Below are 13,583 nucleotides of genomic sequence, written 5' to 3'. Positions count from 1 at the left end.
CAAGTTGAATATATTAATAGATAGTAGAAATACACCGAAGGGAGGAGTAGAGGGATAGAAGAAAGAGGGGTAGAGAGGGTGGGAGAGAGGATTGGAGGGAGGGTGAGAAGGAAGGGAGGGAGTGTACCGGGAGAGGGGAGTGGTAGAGGGGGAGGGGAAGTAGGGTAGAGGGGAATGATGGAGGGAAGATGGAAAGTTGGAGGGGGGCGAAAGAAAGGGTGTATGGAGGGTCGAAGAGGTATATTGGGTTTCTATTTTGGGGGGTATTGTTGACAAGAGGAATGGCTGTGTTTATTGTTCAATGTTATATGGCCCCGATTATGCACAGTATATATGTGACTGTACGAATATGAAAATGGAAAATAAAAACACATTTATATAAAAAATTGGTCAGTTTGCTGTTGGCTTGTTTGGCAGTTCTTTGATAGGACTATTGTTCATTTGATGGTTGTTGGCCTAATGTTAATTTTGGTGTTAATCTATGCTCATCTGGATGTTGATTGCTGGTAGGAAGATCTTTTTCTCCCCTTTTGACTTGTTGATTGTTTCTTTTGCACAGTATGTGGAGGTTCTTTATGTCTATGTGTCTATTGATGGTTGATTTGCCAGAGTGCCAGACTCCTAGGAATTCTCTAGCGTTGCTTGGACTTGGCCTGGTCTAGGATGGTCACAGCTTCTCAGTTAAAACTATAGTTAAATCTGTCCATATGTTGTGAAATTAAAGAGTTTCATCATGTATTCAGCCTCTTGGTTTGTGTTCATGGATATGTTCTGCCAGTCTTCTGTCTGTCTGTCCTACATAAGGGCTGTTGCGGTCTTCTACATTGTATGTTTTAGACGATTCCTCTTTTTCTGGAGTGGCTGGGTCTTTTGATTTACTTAGGATGTTTTGGAGGGTTTTAGTTGGTTTTTGTGCTATGCTGGTGCTATGTGGTTGTAATAGTCTTTGGGTGGTTTCTAGAATGTTTTTGATGTATGGCAATGTTATCCTTTTTATGGCTTGGGTTGGTTATGCTGTGTTGAGTTGAGTGGTCAGGCAGTTTTTGATGAAGTTGTGTGGATATCCATTTTGTTGGAAAATGTTGTATAAATGATCTGTTTCCTTTTTCTGCTACTCAGGGTTGCTGCAGTGTGTTTGTGCTCATCTACCATAAATAGTGTTCTTACACAGCTTCTCTTGTGGGAGGTTCAGCTATTACTTTGGTAGTGGACCACTTGGTTGGTGTGGGTGGTTTTTCAGTATACTTACATTTCTAGTTTGCCATCATAGTCTCTGCAGTTACGGATATCCAGAAAGGGTAGTGTGTTGTGCTTTTCTTCTTCCCTTGTGAATTGGATTCCTTTGCAGATGTTGTTGATGATTTTGTCGGTGTTCTCTAATTGATCCTCTCTCTTTTTTTGTTATGGTAAAGGTGTCAGCTACATAACTGATCCATCTCCAAATGGAAGCAAGTTTGGAGTCCTTTTGCTATTCCGCTTGTTCAGTAGGTCCAGGATACCTGCGAGACCACCTACTGCCACCGGTAGCCTCCCACCATCCAGTGCGATCCCACAGGGTTGGCCTCTTCAGGGTGCCGTCGGCCAGACAGTGTCGGCTAGCGACCCCTGGGGGGAGAGCCTTCTCTGTGGGAGCGCCTTCCCTCTGGAATGAGCTGCCCCCGGAGCTTCGTATAATCCACGACCTCCGGTCCTTCCGACGCGCCCTAAAAGGTTGGCTTTTTCCAGCAAGCCAGCCTGGCCTGAACAAAACAAAATAAATTATTGATCATTGTTAATTTTAATTGAATTTTCTTAAAAATGTCATTGTTAATTCTAATTGGGTTTGTTTGGGATATTCTATTTAATTTTCTTTTTAACTTTTGTATTATGTGTTTCTTTTAATGTTGTACGCCACCCTGAGTCCTTGGGAGAAGGGCGGCATATAAATCTAATAAACCAAACCAAACCAAACCAGTAGACTTTGCATTATATGAATTATGATTTTAGCATTGCTAACTCTAATATTAATAGCATACTGAAGTGTAGTAGTAAAAGTATTTATTGAAATGAACATGTTTATTAACATGTTTTCTGCCGTGACAAAAGTCAGGGATCTGCTTTTCCTTCCCCAAGACAATCTGCATATTTTGTCATTGTGATCGTTGTGATTGCTGTCTCTTAGCTGTGATTTTTAAGCCCTGGCTGATGATTGATACCGTGGCTCAGAAGACTGCAAATGGTCTTTGCTCTCGTTACAGAAATTTACATATCCTTAATAGCAATGACATGGATTATAATACAGTGTGTAGATGTGAATTGCTTTGCAACATAGGAAGAGAAAAAAGGGGCACAGGATTCATTTTGATAATTGTAGCATTTGTGAGAAGTTTAGTTAAGAACTGTATATTAATAATGGCTTATGTTCACATCAAATATATACTGCATAATGCTAGAGATGAATCAGATGCCTTCGAAATTGATTGACTGTTTATGTGTAAAAAAAGTATTGACTTTTCGTGACCGCATGAATACATTTTCTCTATGATAGTGTGTCTGTAATCTGGTCTTTCAGCTCTTCCACAGCTTGTTGTCTTCAACTTACAATCATTCAGTTAGTATTCATTTTAAGTTACAGTGAAAAAAAATCGCTTATGACTTTTTCATATTTATAACCATTGGTTATGTGACCATGGGATGGCCATTGGACATCCCATGGTCACATGTTCAAAAGACTCTTGGGAACTGGCTTGTATTTACGACAGTTGTCCTAGTGATGTGATCACTTTTTGCAACTCAAATACAGACACACACAAATCAGAACTGTTATAATAGTCAGCTTTATCGTGTGTGTGTTTTTAAAGCAGAAATCGACAGAAATACAATGTTTTTGCTGAAGTGGTCAATGCGTTGAGTCCATGTTCTGAGGGAGCAGAGGATTGTTGTGAGGGAGTTCGCTGTTGATGTTTCCCGTTGCCTTTCAGAGAAGGAATTGCTTGCTTTGCAAAGTTTGTCGTTTACAAAAGAAAACATCTAGTGTTTTGGAGATGCAGTTCTGAAAAAAAATATTACCACTCTGGAGTTCAAGTAGAGCAAGATATCTGTCATGGAACTCCATGAAAAACCGGATTTTATATTAGCATTGGAGGAAACAGATATGTCCTATAGTCAGGGGTGGGCTGCTATGGGTTCTTCTGGTTTCAGGAGAACCCGTAGGTAACGTTATGGCTGGTTCGGAGAACCTCCAAATCCCACCCCTGGCTGGGCCGGCCCTGCCCACCCATTCCCTCCCACCCCATCCCTCCCAGGAGTCTCCACGCGGCCTGTTTCGGATGCAAGGTAAGTGCAGGGCCTTTGCGGAAGCTCAGGGGGGGGGGAATGGGCCTCCTGGAAGTTCTGGAAGGCTGGAAATGGGCCATTTCCAGCTTACAGAGGACCTCCGGAGCCCAGGGGAGGCAGTTTTTGCCTTCCCAAAGGCTCGAGGAAAGCCTCCGGAACGTGGGGAAGGTGAAAACGGCTCCCCTGCCATGGTGCAGGAGGCCGACTAGGCCATGCCGACCATGGCCATGCACACCTAGCAACTGGGCAGAGAACCCACTGCTGAAATTTTTGAAGCCCATCCCTGCCTATAGCTTGGAGTTACTTAAGTGAGTTGTGAGATATAATGGCACTTTCTACATTGTCAAAGAATAGGCAATTAGATTGCTAGCTTGGCTGGCATAGGAAGCTCTTTCGGTTCCAGTCATAATTGCTGATAGTACAGGCATATACAATTATTTATTTCGCTCCTGGCTTGATACATCAATTCAGGAGCAACACATGCTTTCCTGAGATGTGTTTTGCCTTTGCCTCCTTGCCGTTTGCTTTCATAACCAACAGTGTTGAAAAAGACCAGTTAATAAGCTTATGATAGAGCAAGAATGTTAAGAAAACTCCATCTTTGACAGGAACTAGGGAGAGCTGGATTCAAAAGCTGATTCAGTCAGGAAGCCCAATGGGTAACTTTTGAACATCTATAACCTCTCACTTTAGCAAGATCATAAAGTTCTTGTAATATTGCACTTGGAATGTTATGTTTCTGGCCTTGAGCCCTTGCAAAACTGTGATATGTGTGTGCATATATTCAAATTTATTTGTCAAACATGTACAAGATAGCAGGTAGGAACATGATGATGGCACGCTGGTGCGTTTATGCACGCCCCCATTATGGACCTCTTAGGAGTGGGGTGAGGTCCTCAGTAGACTGCTGAAGCTGTGAGGGTTTGAGGATGTAACAACTGAGTCAGGTAGAGCATTCCAGATGTTGACCACTCTGTTACTGAAGTTGTATTTTCTGCAATTGAGTTTGGAACGGTTTACCTTGAGTTTGTATCAATTGTTTGCCTGTGTATTATTGTGGTTGAAGGTGAAATACTTGTTGACAGGTAGGATGTTGTAGCAGGCAATTTTGTATACTATGTTAGGTCCGACCACAGGCGGCGCAGTTCCAGATTCTCCAACCCCAAAATTTTGAGCCTGGTGCCATAAGGGATTCTATTGTGAGCAGAGGAGTGGAGGACTCTTCTCGTGAAATACTTCTGGACCCCCTCAATCGTATTAATGTCCGATATACAGTGTGGATTCCAGGCAGAACGAGCTGTATATATACATACATACATGCACAGAGAAAGAAACACTTAGATTTCTTATATCGTTTTCCTTTTAGTTGGTAAAGCTACCAAGATTAATTCTGGAGCCTGGCAATCTCCAAATCTTCTGTGGGATACGTGAATGTGTGTGTCTGCTTGTGCGTATAGTGTCCCACTGAACAGAAGGCTTCTGTCTGCAAAGTCAAAATGGTTTCTTTCACTGCATTTTTTTCAAAATATTCTTTAAGCTGCATCTTTCATGTGCCAAAATAGAATGGAATCCACTGCTGAGCTCTAATTATTTCTGAGAGACACAATATAATAATTTTCCTTATTCCCCCTCCCTCTCTTTCTCCCTCCCTCCCTCTCTCCCTCCCCCTCCCCTCTCCCATTGTATTCTCGTAGAACCAGCCATCAGCCAGCGGAAAGCCTGTTCTTGGCACACAGGTCATTAAAGATGTTCACTGTTTTTAGAAGACACTTAGCTGAAAAGGGTGGATTTAGGTCAGATCTAGGGTATTAAGATCAGGAAGTGAATATCTTCTGACGCATTTGCTTTTCCTTTTTGTGCAAGTCTTCCTTACCTTCATCTGTTTGTGTCAGGCACAGGAGTCCTCTGATAATGCTCAGCCAATTCCTGACTCACATGTAGTAAAGCCGTGTAGCATTTTCCTTGGGCCTTTGTTTCATTTTGTTTTTAACCAGATGATAAGGACACTGCCGCAACACTTTTAGGAGCTTTCACAGTCTTCTTTAGTGGATTCTTGTACAGCATGTTCTTTTTATTGACTTGGGCCAGAAAAGAGCGATGATAAGGAACCACAACTGCCCCCATCCCTAGCTTGAAAGTAGGCAAACAGTCCTGGGATTCAAGCTTATGTTGATCCATAGATTTTATCAGAAGGATAAGTGAACTTAAAAGAGGCCAGGTTAAAAGTGTACTCTTAGGTTTAAAACAAAAATGTTTATTTTGTCTGGCCTGGGGGTCATTGATTTCAGAAAAAATCTCTCTGTCCTTTTTCTCTTTCTTATTTAAGCTTTCAATTACATTTGCTTTCAACCATCTGGAAAACTTTCTAATTCCTGCTTACACAGTCTGAATAACACCAGCCTTCTTAAACAATGCATAATTTAACAGAGTTGATCCATCTATTGTTTCTAGAAATAGAATATATATTAAAACAATAAACAGACCTCCCCCAAACCTTCAGGTTTATTCTAAAGTAATTAAATTTTCAATAAGACCGTCCATGAGTCTTTCTTTTCTCTTTTCTTTTCTTTCTTTCTTTCTTTCTTTCTTTCTTTCTTTCTTTCTTTCTTTCTTTCTTTCTTTCTTTCTTTTTTTCTCTCTTTCTTTCTCCCTCCCTCCCTCCCTCCCTCCCTCTTCTTTTTTTTTCTTGGACATTGGCTAGCATTTTATATAATTTAGACTCTAATTTAATTATACTACATATAGGTTTTCTAGATGATTCATAGAATGAAAGAATGCTTCAAAGCACAAAACAATATAAATACCAAGTGTAATGTTAAAAAAATGTAAAACCTGAAAACTACTTGATTGAATTATAAAGCCACTTGGTGCATAAAATATGAAAAAAATTAAATCACTAAACTACTACGTGAATCTTCTAGAGATGTTAAGGCTCCAGTTGGAGAGTAAAAAACAAATGAAGTCATCCTCAGAACCGGCAGAGCTCTTTTTATTTTATTTTTTAAAATATATAATTTTATGAAGAATTGTAATTACTAAAGTAGAAGCTGATGCAAACTAAACTTATGGAAAGAAAAGAGAATGGGAGGAAAGAATAAGCAGGATAAAAGAAAAAGAGAAGAGAATAAAGAGATGTATAAACAGTAGAAAACAGGCATGTACTTGGAAAACTTGAGAAAGTGAATGGGCAGTAATTGGATGGTCCATGCTGAGACAGTAATGGAACAATTCTAGTCTTTTGGCATTTGAAATTGTTGCTAAGGGAGGCAAGCAATGGAGCCCATCATTTGATGTTGCTTCTCAGCTGTTCAGGAAGTACCAGATCGCTATTGGACACATTCCCATACTTTACTTCATTAGCACTAGCAATAGCACTTAGACTTATATAGCACTTCACAGTGCTTTACGGCCCTCTCTCAGCGGTTTACAGAGTCAGCATATTTCCCCCAACAATCTGGGTTCTCATTTTACCGACCTCGGGAAGTCTGCCTTGAGCCTGGTGAGATTCAAACTGCCAAATTGCAGTCAGCCGGCAGTCATCAGAAGTAGCCTGCAGTACTGCATTCTAACCACTGTGTCGCTGCGGTTCATTAATTAATTTAAATATTTTTAGATAAAAGACTAGTGGTTGGGAGGGAGTTGTATTCAGAGGTGTGAGTTGAGGCTGAAAGCCGAAGGAAGGGGATTTGCAACATCCTACCTCTTGAATAAAATCTTTGGGTTTTATTACCTTATTAAAGGTAATCCTTGCAATCAATTAATTTAGTGACTGCTCAAAGTTACAACAGCAGTGAAACAATTGAGTTACAACTGGTGCTGACACATCGCAACATCCGCAGGGTACCGTGATCAAAATTCAAGCACTTGGCAACCGGCATATATGTACAGTGGTGCAACATCCTGGGGTCAGCTGGTTGCCATTTGCAACGTTAGAAGCCAGCTTCTCACAACCAAGACAATGGGAGAAACTGGATTTGCTTGATGCCCTTGTGAGTCTCAAGACTTACAGTGATTTGCTTAACAGCTACAATCATAAAATCAGCCACGACTCACTTGTTGTGACCTAGGTTTCCTGAGACTGTAAAAAGCACACGCTTAGTCCCCAAAACCCTCTTTTTATTTCAACGGCTGTGAATTATGTTCACTCACAGCCCTTAATGAGTCACAAATAGTTTGTAAAGAGTCCAACAGAAGTCCACCACAGTCCTTTGGAATAAGGCTGGTAAGCACCCACCTTTATCTCCCTTGAAACATTGCCAAAGACCTAATTGGCAGTTAGCTTTGCAAGGCCACATGGAGCACAGAGTCAAAACAGAGCTTCAGAATGTAAACCGACCAGAATGAACAAAGTTGTTGCCTGCAAAGGCTCACATGCCTTTACTTTTCCTTTATGTCTTATGGGAGGGGCCACTCATCTCCAAGCCTTACTCCCGAGTCTTCGCTTTTCTCTTAACTGTTCTTGCCTTCTGGCAGCTCTGCACATGTGCACACTGGGAACAGGCTCCCCCTGTTCTTCTGCCTCGCTGCTGTCTGACTCTGAAGGCTCCAGAGGCAACACATAACTTCCAGATAGCCCTGGCCCCTCTCTGCCTCCGACACAGAGCCCTCGTCTGAGCCTCATCCTCCTGACATGTTCCTCCTCAACCTCCTCATTGTCCGACACTGCTGCCAGCTCCACAGGCCGCCGGCAGACCATAACATCACTTAACAACCTTGCTTAACAATGGAAATCCTGGTCCCAATTGTAGCTGTAAGTTAAAAAAAAAAAAAAAGGAATGCCACGTCTGTCCCCAATGGCTTTGGATTGTAGAAATGTTTACTCCTTTTTTCAGTTAGATTTTTTAATAGCCCCATTTGAGATCTAACCATCGATTCCTATCAGTGGGATGCTTGTTCAGTTTGTAAGATTTGAAAGTTGCACTAAATCTACCCTGTCTTGCACGCAATCTTGGTCAAACAATGATTTTGTGCTAGAATGAGAGAGGACTTACTCACAGGAAGCAGATACCTTTGAATGACCTATATAGCAAAATATATGTAGTTAAGCCCTCTGCAAAATCTGAGTTCTCATTCAGGAATTCAGATAGCTCAGAAAAGTCATCTGAGACAAGAAATGGTTGTACCAATCTTCTGGTCTTTTCGGATCATCTAATCCCAGGAATGACTAACCCTACAGCAATATCCATACCCCATGTAGAACTGTCCAAGGAAGGCTGAATGAGGTCTAAGACCCTAGGCAAAGAAACAGTGTTGAGTACTTTCTGTACTGCTTGAGGTGATTGGTTGAAAATGAAGTTCTGTTATTTTGGGGATTTACAACTGTGTGTTTTCCAATGCCCCATACTTTGAAATACTACTGCCAATTTGATATACACAAACACAAATGCAAAAAGCTAGATTGGTGGAATGCTTAGAAACTAAGAGACTGTGAGTTCTAATCCCACCTTAGACATGAGAGCCAACTGGTTGCCTTTGGGCCAGGCATTCTCTCATTGCCCAACCCACCTCACAAGGTTGCCATTGTGGGAGAAATAAGAGGAAGGGAGGAGTATTATGTTGTGACCAGACAAATGAGTGCACGACAAAAGTGCGCCGACGAAACCGCGGCGAGAAAACAGCGATGTCGAAATTGCGCCCACAACAGCGCGCCCACAAAAGCGCGATTAGGGTTAAGGTAAGGGTTAGGGTTAGGTTCAGGGTTAGGGTTAGGGTTAGGGTTATGGTTATTACGTTATTTTTGTGTTGTTCGTTGAAGGCGCGCTGTTGTGGGAGCGCTGTTGTGGGCCTGATTTTGACATCGCTGTTTTCTCACTGCGGTTTTGTCGGCGCGCTTTTGTCATGCGCGCATTTGTCGGTGAACCGTATTATGTATGTTCACTGCCTTGAGTTTGTTTGTTTATATTTCTTATTTCTAAATCGCCCATTTTCTTCAGAGGATTCTGAATGGTGTACAATATAATCAAGTTACTTCAAAGTGGTCAAGGTGAGATAAAAAATATCTAATCAATAAAATAAATAAATCCAATCTAAGTGAAACAGATATTAAGTCTAAGACTTACTGGAACAAATTATGCAAGGGGTAGAATAAGAATAGTTAATGTAGACTAAGAAACGTTCTTCCGTGTCATACAGAAAAAGCCCCTAGGTCCATTTTTAAATCAAGTGTACCTCTAGCAGAGGTGGGATGTGCAGAAGTTGATTCTTTCTTAAACAGGGATCTTAGACTTTTACTTCAACTCCCACAATTCTTTTCCACGTAAATGGAAATTGATAGGAATTGAGGTCTGAAATATCTGGAAAGGATCAGCTTACCAGATCAATGAATGAAATGGATTATACAGACTGAATCAGTCTTTTAATAACTATCAATTGGAATTGTATATGCAATTGATCTGCCAGCTGAATTACAGCCTCCAAAAAACTTAAGTAATCAGTCTCAGGTTGCATTTTAAATCAGATAAAATTTCTGAATATTTCTTCCAGATGGGGCTCAGTTAATTCCGTGGTTTACAATGGACATAGATATTCCAGATCACTGTCACCAAGTGACAATTCAAATAGTCGAACTTTACCTCCAGTCCATCTCACAACGCTTGGAATTCATATCATAGGATCAGTTCCAATGCCTGTAAATCCATGGGTAATCTGCTGTTTGCAACCTCTATGACCTTCCAGGACTTGAATAGAAAACATAATGAAAACTTCACGTTTTCAACACAGTACTGATTAGGTTACGTACAAGTTTGGCATCTGGGAAGTGCCAACTGTGATACGATTTATAGAAATCTTAAAATATACATCTTAACCATATGAAATTTGAATGTATTTTAATTTGCACCCATGATGGCCAGGTTCCAAAACACACTTTGTATTTTACATTGTTATTTTCATTATTATGAGTGCTTTGATCTCGGGATGTTTTCGCTGCTTCAGTAAAAGGTAATGTGTACTCTCTTAACTGGCATAAGAATGGCATGAATGTGACATGCAAAAAGGGTGTGAACCAGAGGTGGTATTCTACCGGTTTGGACCAGATTGCCTGAACCGATAGCAGAAATCGTGGGTGGCTGGAGCCACCCGCGCCCGGCTTTATGGCATCCCTTTTAGGCCCTTTTTTCACCAAAAGCACATGCACGGAAGAATCTGTGCATGCACGGAGGTGGCACGTGCGCTCACATTTGTGAACCAGTAGGGAAGTTAAGTGTTTACAATCCCTGGTATGAACACCTAATATTGAAGATTACTAAGTTTATTAGAAATTTATATATTAGAAGTCTCTCTCCCTCTCCTCCCTCTCCTCCCTCCCTCCCTCCCCCTCTCTTTCTCTCTCTCTCACACACACACATGCTGTCTCATCATCAGTTGACTCCAAATACAAATCTTAGAAAACTTTGTAATCAGAACAACCCCTTCACCTTCTCATACTATGACTTGCTTCGCTTGCTCTCTGTCAGCGTTCCAAGTATCATGTAGAATTAAATCAGAGTCCAAGGCAAAACGATCCTTAAAGTTCCAATTTAATAAAGCAGACATCTTGGCACATCTGTGTTAATCCCAATTCTGGAAATGACATCAGAATCCCACCCAGTTTAAAGTTTATGATCTTGTCCCCGCACCCACAATCCATTACATGGTCCAATCTTCTTCTTCCATGCTGGCATCCACACCCAGCTGCTTCCGGTCAGGTGTAAAAGTGCAGAGACAAAAGATGACCTTGGCTTCTAGAAAAGAATGAAAACAATACATTCCACAATCCTACTCCTGTCTATTCCCCCCTCCCATCAACTATACTAATGAAACAGCATAATGAAATAAGAGAAAGCGTGGCAGGCCAAAATTCTAAAAGGAATATAATTGCAGGCCTGACACTGTCCTGTGTTTCTCAGTCACCAGGAGATGCTTCATATGTCCTCCTTTTGTCTTCTATGAACCCAATCTTCCCCTTCCCTGTGGATCGTAAACTTACCCCTTCCCTCATTTGATACAATGGCTTAGCATCTATCTTAACAGGACACAATTGGAATTTGTCTTCTGCTAGCCTAATTATCAAGTCACTAAGAGATCGATCTCCTACTTCTTTGATGATTTCATTAGCATGCTGATCTTTCCTCTGTCTCTGCTTGTTATGGCAGTTGCCATTCAGATTCACGGTAATTCGAAATCTGTTTTTACATAAAAGTTTCAAAATGCATGTACGGGATTCTTAACACTTGTTACAATTATTCTTATATGTCTATAATAATAGCTGCCCGAAAATTTCCTCACAAGTGCAACACTGGCTTAAATAATGGCTGCAATAGCTGAAGAATGTCTTGATCAATAGTGCTAAAATATTTATGTGAGCAGCAACAGCACACTTTAGCCTGTGTGCACTATGAAATGGGATATGGCTGAAGTTGGATATGGCAGCAAGGCTCAGGGCTAAAGAATGAAACAATCCAGAACTGAATGATTCTGTTCTTGCTCTATCTTGCTTTAGGCATTATACCTTCGAAGGAAATTCCAACTCTTATACTCTGTCTTCTAGAGCAGTGGTCTCCAACCTTGGCAACTTTAAGACCTGTGGACTTCAACTCCCAGAGTTCCTCAGCCAGCAAAGCTGGGAGTTGAAGTCCACAGGTCTTAAAGTTGCCAAGATTGGATACCACTGTTCTAGAGCAGCGGTCACCAACTGGTGGTCCGTGGACCATTGGTGGTCCACGAGAAAATTTTGGTGGTCTGCAGAAAAATTATTTTTGTTTTTTATATTGCACTAAATCAGGGGTCCTCAAACTACGGCCAGACATGCCCAATGAATGTTTGTGTTGCTGCAGAGGGTCTCCCCCTTTGGGGTTTTTTGTCAGAGAGGGAAGAAATTCTGACTTGGGGTCTGCTTCAGCCCCGTGGTGCAGGGCTTTGGGCGAAGGCTGGAGGGAAGTGCTGCTGGTGGCAAAGAGCTGGAGGGCCTTGTTCCTGTGGGACTGCATCATGGCCTGGAACTGGCTGACCATCTCAGCCCGCTGAGTCTCCAGGCGCCGGTACCTGACCTTGCACTCCCGCAGGTCTTCTCTCTGCTTGGAAAGCCTGTGCTTGTAGTCCTCAGGGAGGTGCTTCTGCTGAGCCTCCTTCTTGGTCAGATCCATTTTGAACTCAGCCAGCTGTTTTGCCAACTCTTTCCCATGGTGGCTGCTTAGCTCCAACAACTGCTTCCTGTTGGGGCCCTCAGGAGCCCGGGTGGGCATTCGAGGAATGGCTGAAAATTCGGTGACCGCTGTTCTAGAGCAGCGGTCTCCAATCTCTCTGGTTCAGTGGACCGGCAGAGATGGTGGGGTTGGGAGAAGGGATGATTTTGCACGCATACAAATGCAGCTTCACACTGTGCACACACACACTCCCACCACATCTGCGGCCTGGTTCCAAAGAGGACTTTAATAGTTGTGCTTAGTTGAATGCAAGTAGAAGACCTCTTACATTTGGAAGCCCAGCAGGGTTTTCAGTGTCATAAAGTTTATGAAGTGTTTGCACCTGATAATTGAAGCTGTTTTACAGATAAATTAGAAACACAAGAACATGAGACGTTAATTAAAACATGACACATAAGAAAACTAAAAAAGTAAAGCTGAAAGCAGTCCAAACACACTAGAAATGGTGCATAAAGTGCGTGGAAAAATAATAGGGAGATCGAATGATTTCAAAGAAATGTGTGCTGTTGATATTCTAAATCCATCAATTTATCTATTCCATAGATAAACATAGAAGTCATAAAATAGACATAGACTAACTTTTTGTGACTTTGAATGTACACTAATCGGCATACATTAAAATGAAATTTTGTTGCCTACATCTCTCAAAGGGTCACTAACTCTACATGAATATGACAAAATAAATAAATAAAAATTATACACATACCCACATATATGACACGGAGACACAACACAGTCTAGTTCGGATCAGTGGTGGGATTCAATTTTTTTTACTACTGGTTCTGTGGGCGTGACTTGGTGGATGTGGCATGGCTTGGTGGGTGTGGCAGGGGAAGGATACTGTAACATCTCCATTCTCACTCCACTCCAGGAGAAGGTTACTGCAAAATCTCCATTCTCTCCCGATCAGCTGGAAATCGGGAGGTAGAGAATAGATGGGGGCGGGGCCAATCAGTGGTGGTATTTACCGGTTCTCCAAACTACTCAAAATTTCCACTACCGGTTCTCCAGACCTGGTCAGAACCTGCTGGATACCATCTCTGGTTCGGATGTATACATGTACATGGCAAGAGAAACATCTTGCAA

At 41.7% G+C, this 13,583-nt stretch overlaps 1 long non-coding RNA gene across 3 annotated transcripts in view; it reads left to right on the top strand.

Annotated features, from left to right (window-relative positions):
• The window catches only part of LOC148049255 (uncharacterized), a 302,843-nt gene that overhangs the window by 219,638 nt on the left and 69,622 nt on the right, over positions 1-13,583 (top strand). The window lies entirely within an intron of this gene.

Source organism: Thamnophis sirtalis, unplaced genomic scaffold (assembly GCF_051295495.1).
Source record: "Thamnophis sirtalis isolate CommonGarterSnake01/CBP01778 unplaced genomic scaffold, rThaSir2_p1.2 scaffold_2, whole genome shotgun sequence".
NCBI lineage: Eukaryota > Metazoa > Chordata > Lepidosauria > Squamata > Natricidae > Thamnophis > Thamnophis sirtalis.
This window is presented reverse-complemented; position numbering and strand designations above follow the sequence as displayed.